We start from the raw sequence: 9,469 nt of genomic DNA on the forward strand, positions 1-9,469 counted from the left end.
ATTTTTGCACAGCCGCATTTTCCATCATTCTAATTCAAATGAAAACTACATTAAATTGCTTCATTTTTGACTGTGAAAATATTTGGCCTGTAGCTGGCACAGCAGGGGGTCACTGGGGGCCAGAGGCGACTAGCATTACATTAGCCATAAATGTAACTGGTTCTGTATAGATATATTGCCAAGACTTATAAGCTATCATTTCTGATCCATTTTATACTTTCTACTACTGTTTCAATGCTTGGTTGTCATTTTTTTCCTCTTTTTGCCTGCTTTGCTCTGAGGAGCCAACATCCTTAACCACTCCCCCCCTTATGTCGTATAACAGAAACTTAATTCAATTCAAACACTGTATACATCTACATATAGCTAAAAACCTACGTAGGTTTTTTTTTGCTGCCCATCCACCTAGAACCGTTATGTAGTTAGCTGTCTAACTTACGTAGCTACTAGCTAGCAACTGTTAAATCTAGCAGACTCCATTCATCAAAATGAAATTATGCCGATGTCTGTTACAGTAGTGTTAAGGACAATCCCCTAAACCGTTAGGTTTCTGAAATCGTCTCTAGATGTAGATCACAGTCATCAGGTTCTAGTTAAATACCGAAGAAATAAGATGTGTCTTTAGCAAGAATAATAAAACATGTATGATTGGTGTTCTTATCAGGAGAGGATTGGATATAGAGGGAGAGAGAAGGAAGGGAAGTTCTAACGAAGAGCAGACACACAGATAAGGGAGTGAACAACACGTCAGAGTGCTTTGATTGAGGGTCATGAATCACAAATTCCCCGAGTAGTAGGCTACTCATGGTTTAGGGTGGGGCAATGACTACATAGGTAACTAGGTAAATGTAGATTTATGCGGTGTTTGTATTGCGCAATCCCGGTACACACACATTTAACGTTTATTTGGCTTTGTGTGGTAAACGTTATCTGCGGTAACCAGGACGTCGATTATTTTAAAAAAGCCCAAATGAGCTGGGATAAACAACATGTCTCACGCGTGCGAATAATAGGTAGCCACAAGCGTGCAGCATGTGTCGACATCAATTACGCGCATGCGTAGTCCATATCGGGTTGCTGGTTCACGTCGGGTAGCGACACCGACCAATCACAAACAGATGCGGATTTTCCCCCACCTGCGTCTCAGTGGTAACGTCGTTCCACTTCGTATTACAGTAGGCAAACACGTAAAACCAGAAACATGGATAAGGACAACTCGCGCTCTCTAAAAACTTTATTAAAAAACAAAAATGCTTTGGACGGAACGTACACGTACATTCACGTCTTACTAAAATTCAGATTCTAAGGTACAAAACGGAAACATATGAAAATGAGAGAAAGTGCGAAAGCCAATTTTCATTTATTCTACCAAATGATAAATTAAATAGTTAGCTTTTACATCCAATTTCTCATTGTTCTATCGACAAGTCTGAAAATCGAACTGATAACCGTTACTCGAACCGGGGACAGGGTGCATATTAGCAACATCTGGTGGCCAAAAACTCATAGTGCTTGGTTTATCAGGTGGACCAGGGCTTTTTTAAAAAAGGTTTTTAAACTGTGTTTCACTGCTTTATTCATTTGTTGTGCATGTATTCAAAATTTCAGTGCTGAGTTGGGTACCTACATTAATTCATGTTTTGGCAGAATACTGTGTTGTTTGAATAATATAATGCATTGCAAAACAATACATAAAACTGAAAATTTATTCAGAATAAACTTACACACTCAGAACATATCTTTAAAAGACACATTGGAAAAGCTATACTGTTGTAATCCTTAGTACACTCAAACTTAATGGTTTGCACTTTTTTTTATCAATCTGTAAATATGTATAAAATTCAGAAGTCCTGATATTCTTCTACAACCTTCCAAGCGGGTCTTTTGATAACACATTTACATTTGTTACAGCCCTTGTCTACTGCAGATTTTCCATAGGCAAGACTCACGTGGACAAGACTCATGTGGACAAGACTCATGTGGGCTTGTTGTATGCTGTATTTAATGTGTGACAGAATTTTGTGCTCATGGGTGTGAAACTACTAACAGTGCTTTTATAGTGGGTTAATGATTATATAGTGGATAAGGTATACGTTGAGGTGATTGTGGACCTTAACATGTAACATAAATTTTTTTTAGAAATCATTTTTTTCCAGTGTTGGTTTATTTTTTATTAAAAATTTCACCAGTCTTTGAAAATATCTGCTCAATTACAAAATAGGAAGCTGCTGGGTGTGGATAAACATTCTTCTGTAAAAAAACGTGCGACATTGTGCAAGGGACGAGGCAGGATGCCAAAGCAAGAGCATCTTAAAATGATTTTATTTTCTAAATGAAGAACTCTCAACATAAAAAAGTAATGAGTCAAGGCAGAACAACAACTGACTAGAAATATTACACAAACACACACTTAAATACACTTAAATATATTAACAAGACATGTGCAAAACATAATGCTGACGACACAAGCGGTATGAATGACACTGATGGACATACTTATATACGCAGACACACAGAAACGTATACCCAAACATAGACACAGACTAGCCTGTGGGAGGAGTCAGGGGTGATCAGCATGACAATCCAGAAACTCAAAGGCTCCTCAGATCCGAAATGGCATGTATGTTCTTTCAGAAGGTGACTGGGCAGTATGCATAAAACCTGGGACATGCTACGTCTGCCATTTTACCCATGTCATATGACATATGATGCCACGCGATCATAGTTAAATGCTGGGATAGGACAACTTGCTGCAATTGCACACTTCAAAATGGCTCCTGATTCAGTAAGTACTTTTCACTTACTGTTTAATGCATACTATGTATTCGGACATACTACTTGTTATAGCGTACTGCTTTGGCCTACTGTATAGGAAGGAAGTACGCCATTTCGGATGGAGCCAATGAGGTACTATTGAGTCAGCGAGTCTCTGAGCCTCAACAGTGCCATCTGCTGTGGCATTTCCAACTTGCTTGGTTTCTAGCATGTTGTATGGGTCACCAAATAAAACAAAGGTTTGGTGTTACATACAGGTACATCTTAATAAATTAGAATATCATCAAAAGGTTAATTTATTTCAGTAATTCAATACAAAAAGTGAAATGCATATATTATATAGATTTATGACAAACAGATCTATTTCAAGTGTTTATTTCTGGTAATGTTGATGACTATGTTTTACAGCCATTGAAAACCCAAAATCATTATATTAGAAAATTTGAATATTATATAAGACCAACTGAATATATAAGACCAAATGTTGGCCTGCTGAAAAGTATGTACAGTAAATGCACTAAATTCTTGGCCAGGGCTCCTTTTGCACGAATCACTGCATCAATGTGGTGTGACATGGAGATGATCTGCCTGTGGCACTGCTGAAGAGTTATGGAAGCCCAGGTTGCTTTGATAACAGCCTTCAGCTCAGCTGCATTGTTGGGTCTGGTGTCTCTCATCTTCCTCTTGACAATACCCCATACTGTGGTTATTAAACCAGGTATAGGTACTTTTGGCAGTGTGGACAGGTGTCATGTCCTGCTGGAAAATGACATTTTCAAAAAAGCTTGTTGGCAGAGGGAAGCATGAAGTGCTCTAAAATTTCCTGATAGACGGCTGCAGTGACTTTGGTCTTGATATAATACAGTGGACCTACATCGGCAGTAAATTTTACAATGAAAGTAAAATGTGCATGTCATTTGGAAATCAAGGTCCCAGAGTCTGGAGGAAGAGTGGAGAGGCACACAGTCCAAGCTGCTTGAGGTCTAGTGTGAGGTTTCCACAATCAGTGATGGTCTGGGCAGCCGTGTCATCTGCTGGTGCAGGTCCACTGTGTTATATCAAGACCACTTCATGCTCGTGACAGGCATGTCAGGCTGAACTAAAAACAAAAACACACTGACAAAAAATCAACAGGTGAGGGAGGGCCAGGTGTGACACTGGCGTTGTGACGTCTCGTCTCGACACCTGCGTTGTGATTTCTCGTCTCGGTGTGCAATGCGTGGGCGTGACCCTTCTAGGATGGGACCAGCGCAATGTGACATCTAATTACATGATATTTATAATAACATAACATAACATTCAACATAATTTGTCTTACTAGTCATATACCCATCAGTGTTATGTGGTGACCTTTTCCAAATAGTGTACTATTAATACAAACATAATAGTTCACTATTAGTTCACCATTAACAGCATTTATTGAAAAGAAGAAAGAATGAGTCTAGAAAGGATACAAACTGTAACATAATAAGAGAAACAAGACACAAGTGGATCCGATTGCAGAGGAACAGGATGTTTATTTTATGGTAGGTTATCCCCACTAGTGAAACATGAAAACGTGAAATGTGCCATATTTGTCACTTGTGGTTTTCACCTCAATAGAAATTTGTTCTCCACATTTACCCATCTGTGCTGTTAGAGAAAACACACGCTAGTGATTACTAGGGGGCTGTGGTGCACACGTGCCCAGAGCGGTGGGCAGCCCTAGCCCAGCACCCTGCAGCAGTTGGGGTTAGGTGCCTTGCTCAAGGGCACCTCAGTCACAGCCTCAGACCTGGGAATCAAACCCACAACCCTCCAGTCACAAGACCGGTTCCCCAACCACCAGACCACGACTAACCCTACTGGTGATGAAACCACATAACCAAAACCACGAGAGACAGCAGAGAAGGGAACAACTACTCTATGTAGTCCAGGAAACGAGGTATTCGAGGTCAGCAGAACAACACGATTAGAATAACGCTCGGTACGCAACATGAGTCAGCAATATTTCGCAATGAGGAAGTGCAATATCCGTGGTTATATAGGACGTGATGAGGCATGGCAGCCTAGGAGCAGGTGTCCGACTAATACTCTGGTGATTGGGAAAGTGTGTGAGTCACACAAACCCACAACCTACATATACAGTAACAAGGAGGGAAAATTCCACTGTCATCATTAGAGTGTCGCAAATCTATGTCAAGATAAATTATATGACAGGATAATATATAATGTACATAAAATAATAGCAATGAAAGAAAGTGTATAGTAAATATGCAATGATTATGGTCAGAAGAGAGACATGTGATTGTAAATAATGTTTGAATAAAAATAACAAATAAATGACAGAAAACATGATAGAGAGAAATCTTCATTAATTTTGTGGGCGAACACAGTGTTAAGATTAAAAATGTACTAGGCTTCTGTCTGAAGGAGATGTTTTGCACACTCCCCAACCCTAGGGGGTTGACATCATTGCCACCAGAAATATTTTGTCCTTCTTCCTGATACATAACAAAGGCCATCGGGACAAGCTAATAAATACACCACAAATGTGGACATGCATATTATGTGGATGTGTGAAGATGTCTTGAGTCAGCATATAGTTGCACACTACACAATGAAAGCATTTAAAAATTACCCTCATAAATCTTTCAAAAAGATGAAAATTTGTCTACAGCGAGCAGAAGATTAATCAAATGGTCCTTCAAATTGCAAGATCTTTTAAAACAAAAGCTGCATGGGATTTGAAAATCATGACCTGTCTGCAGGTCATTACATAAAATATGCCAATGATGATGACAATATGCTTAAGGAAATGAGACAGAGGACTGTATGTGGAGGCGACCATAAGAGGGGGGTGGGTCTGCTAATGCATCCTGATCCTGACGTTTGAGGTCTCAAATCTTGTGTAGACTTTCATCCAGTGGCATATGGTGGTAACCCCTGGATCAAAATCATTAGCATAGCCCCTCTGCTTGACTGTTGAAAGCCTCATCATTACCGCATTTACACCTCCCTCTTAGAAGCTGGCTGGATGGTAAACTTTTTTAGAAATGAAGGGACATATTACAAAAAAATGCTTGAATTCTTGCTTGAATGCTTGCATATTTTCAATTGTTTAAATTAATATTATAACTGTTAATACTCTACACACATGTTGCAAGGTGTGCTTCCTCAATGCTTGAGGAAATGGTCTTGTTTCTTGCTCTGTGTACTGGTGGTGGGAGGATCACAGGAAATAGTCATGTCAGACTGGAGTGCCATATCAACTTTTTTATCATTTCTGTCAGCATTCTTGAGGTTACACCAGAGTACAAAACTGTACAAAACTGTGCTTTCTGAGTAAAAGATACAAAACACCCATTACATTTTTACAAATTGACATTTTCTTGGCATACATCCATTTTAATGTAAATATGACAATATGACAATATAACAAATATTATTGCAGTTTTATTGAGAAACAATCGAGATCTTCCAAATGAGGCAGTGAAAGAATACTAGGAGTGCAGGTAGTAGGCCCCTAGCTCAGCACCACTCAAAGTAAGAATTCCAGCTTCACATCACAGCAACGTTAGCTGATAAGGCAGGTAACATTCCTATAAGCTGCATTCAAGATATGGTCCCTAACATTGCATTGCAAGAGATGAAGCAATCTCCTCTAATTTTTACCCAACATAAGCTGACCGAAAGGTGTTCTATGATAAACTATTGGTCCTCAAAGGTGAGCAATAAGCCAAATCACATTAATGTCCCATTACCTGATCACATTACATGACCCCATCAGTTCTCCATCTGTAAAACCCCCCCACCGCCCCCTCAGCAGGCTAAAGCAGCACCGCCCACTTCTTGCTATTTATATTGTGTTTACACCAGCGTGTGTCCCTTAAAATGATATTTAAAAGGCTATGTAAAATGTTATGTAAAAGACTATATAAAAAGATATTTAAAATTATATGTTAAATGGTTTTTATTTAAAGGGATATATAAATATATAAATGCAGATATAGAATCCTGCGGCCACCAAACCAAAGTCCTTCTGCCACTTGGCTGCATCAAGAAATTCTCTCCATAAACATTATGAACAGTGCAACCCCAACTGGAAACCAGTATGACGTTCTGCTGGCCATATGAGCCAAGCTCCTGCTCTGTTTATACAGGATCAGAGTGCCTTCCCAGGTTTCATCCACTATCCAATCCACACTGTACTGGACCATGATACAGCTTCTCCCACAGGAGATGGTCTCATGGGACAGTGGATATATGTAGTTGGTTCAGGTTGAGCCCAGCCAGGCCTCGTGGGTAAAGACCCGGCTACCAAAAGCTCACCGCGGAGCTTGATTAAATTGTTTCTTTTTGAATGTAACATTTGACTGTAACATTTGGGCTGTAGCTAGCACTGCAGAGATTCACTGGTGGTCAGAGGGGACTAACATTGCATTAGCTATCAATATCACTGTACTCTGAATGGTTATTTGTCAAAGACTATGAGCTTTTATGCTTTTTGCAGCTGTTTCTTCAGCTTGAGTAAGTGGTCAAATTTATCTTAACCCATTCTTTTATTTGAATTACACTGTCTGAATTCTCACTGTGACACCTATACTTGTGTTCCTTGTTTATATTTTGGTTCCTGACATGACAGAGTGGACATTAGCAACGTTTGATGGCCAAAACATCATAGTGCTTGGTGTGGTGGAGCAGGGATTTTTAAAGGGTCTGAAAACTGTGTTCCACTGCTGCATTCTGTATGAGATGGATTTTCTTTAGTGACTTTTAAGAGTGTCCAATTAAAAGACCGTTACAGTAGTAAATTCTTGATGAGACAAAAACGTGGACAAGTTTCTTTGCCTCTGATAATGAAAGTAGCACCTTAGCAATATTAATAATAATGAAAAAAGTGTGCTTTAGAGACATTGTTAATATGTATGTCAAATGAAAGGTCAGAATCAATAGTGACCTCAGCTTTTTACGATTCAGGAATTACTGAAAAACCATTTAGTAAGAGAAATTTTAGACAAATTGCCTCTTGCACCTTTGAGTCCAGTAATATTATTCCAAGAAGAATCTAAGAGAAAATCGGACACTATTTTTTATTTCTTGGACACAGTTCTCAATTTTGGCATGTCATTGAAATTTGAACCTTAGTGCTGAGCAAGAACAGTCCAAGGCATGGGTAAGATATTAAAGTAAAATTAAGTTTAATAGAAGTATTAAACGTATTAAAGGTAAATGGATCAATCCAGAGACCTCTATTACACACAGAGAGCTAACCTCCCTCTAGAGTCCCTCATGAATCTTTATACTAACTACCACTGGTTACATAAGTACTTGTGACTTTTGTCACTAGAATTTTGTACGTAAGGTCTGATTTGTGTCCAGTGAAAGTGCTGTCCTGTGATGTCAGTGTTACCCCTCACTGGACCATCAGGTCTGCACTGTTCTGCATACCCATGTCATGTGTCCTTGCTTGCTTAGATACATATATAAGGAGAATAATATGGGGCCAATATAAATCCTTGTGGGACACCTTTTTTTTTTTTTTTACAAAAGACATGTATTTTGGCTGTATTTCCATAGTAGCCACTGTGACCCCAGGTTCCTAATACTGTGATATGTATGAATGAAGGAATGTATTGTGTAACAAGAGAAGAGTAGCCAGCAGAAAGGCTGTCTGGAAAGTTTCCTAGAAAGAAGGGCCGTCTCCAGCATTGGACGTATCAGATGGACGTTCTGTGTTCACTCTTGACACATTGATTAGGTCAAGGTCTTCAAGTTCAGTCCCAATGCTTTTGGTTGTTGTCTCAAGGAATTTGTGACATGTTGCAGAATACACTGTCCCCTTCACTACACCTACTGTACATTTTCACTTGTAAATGTTGATGTGGAACCAAAGGCCTATAAGATATACGAGCAGACAAATAAACACTAAATGCCACCAGAGATATGAAGTCAAAGAGAGATCAGACAAGTCAGAGAGAGATCAGACAAGTCAGAGAGAGATCAGACAAGTCAGAGAGAGATTGCACAGACCTTTTTATCAAATGAAAGCATTTCATGATGCCCATGAGTCAGTTAGCGGTGTTCAAGTCTAACACACAAACCATCGCACTCTAACACACAGTCACATTTCTTACATACACCATCCTACTCTCTCATGCCCACTACTACACTCTTGATATTGAATGAAAATGTAATAGTAAATGAGAGAGACTTTGAAAATGAATGATACTTTGATGGTGTATTTCTAAGAGAATGTGAGAGTTTGATAGTTGTTTAATAATGAACGTGAGTCGTTTGATAGTGATTGAAATAATTTGATAGTGAATGTGTAACAGTTTCATAGTAAATGTGACAGAGTTTAATAATGAATGAGAGAGACGTTGATGGTGTATGTGTGAAAGTTTTGACAGTGTGTAAAGTGTGACATTTTCTGACAGTTTCTATGGTAACAATTTTTGCTTGGATTACAGGCTTGATGTTATAAATTTCTGCAGTAGCTAAGACCCACGTCTCACACTTTTGGAAAAAGCAAACACGTCGTCCAAACCTTTTAACTCTTGCCAAGATTATGTTTTTGCATTCAAACTTACACAAATATCAAAAGAACACATTTTCCTATATGACAAATACACACGGGTGGAAAACACTACTAATTGGTGTTTTTTCAGTGTTCAGTGTCTTAGTCACAGCAGTCAGTAGTAAATGTGTCATA

Source organism: Brachyhypopomus gauderio, chromosome 21 (assembly GCF_052324685.1).
Source record: "Brachyhypopomus gauderio isolate BG-103 chromosome 21, BGAUD_0.2, whole genome shotgun sequence".
NCBI classification, from domain to species: Eukaryota; Metazoa; Chordata; class Actinopteri; order Gymnotiformes; family Hypopomidae; genus Brachyhypopomus; species Brachyhypopomus gauderio.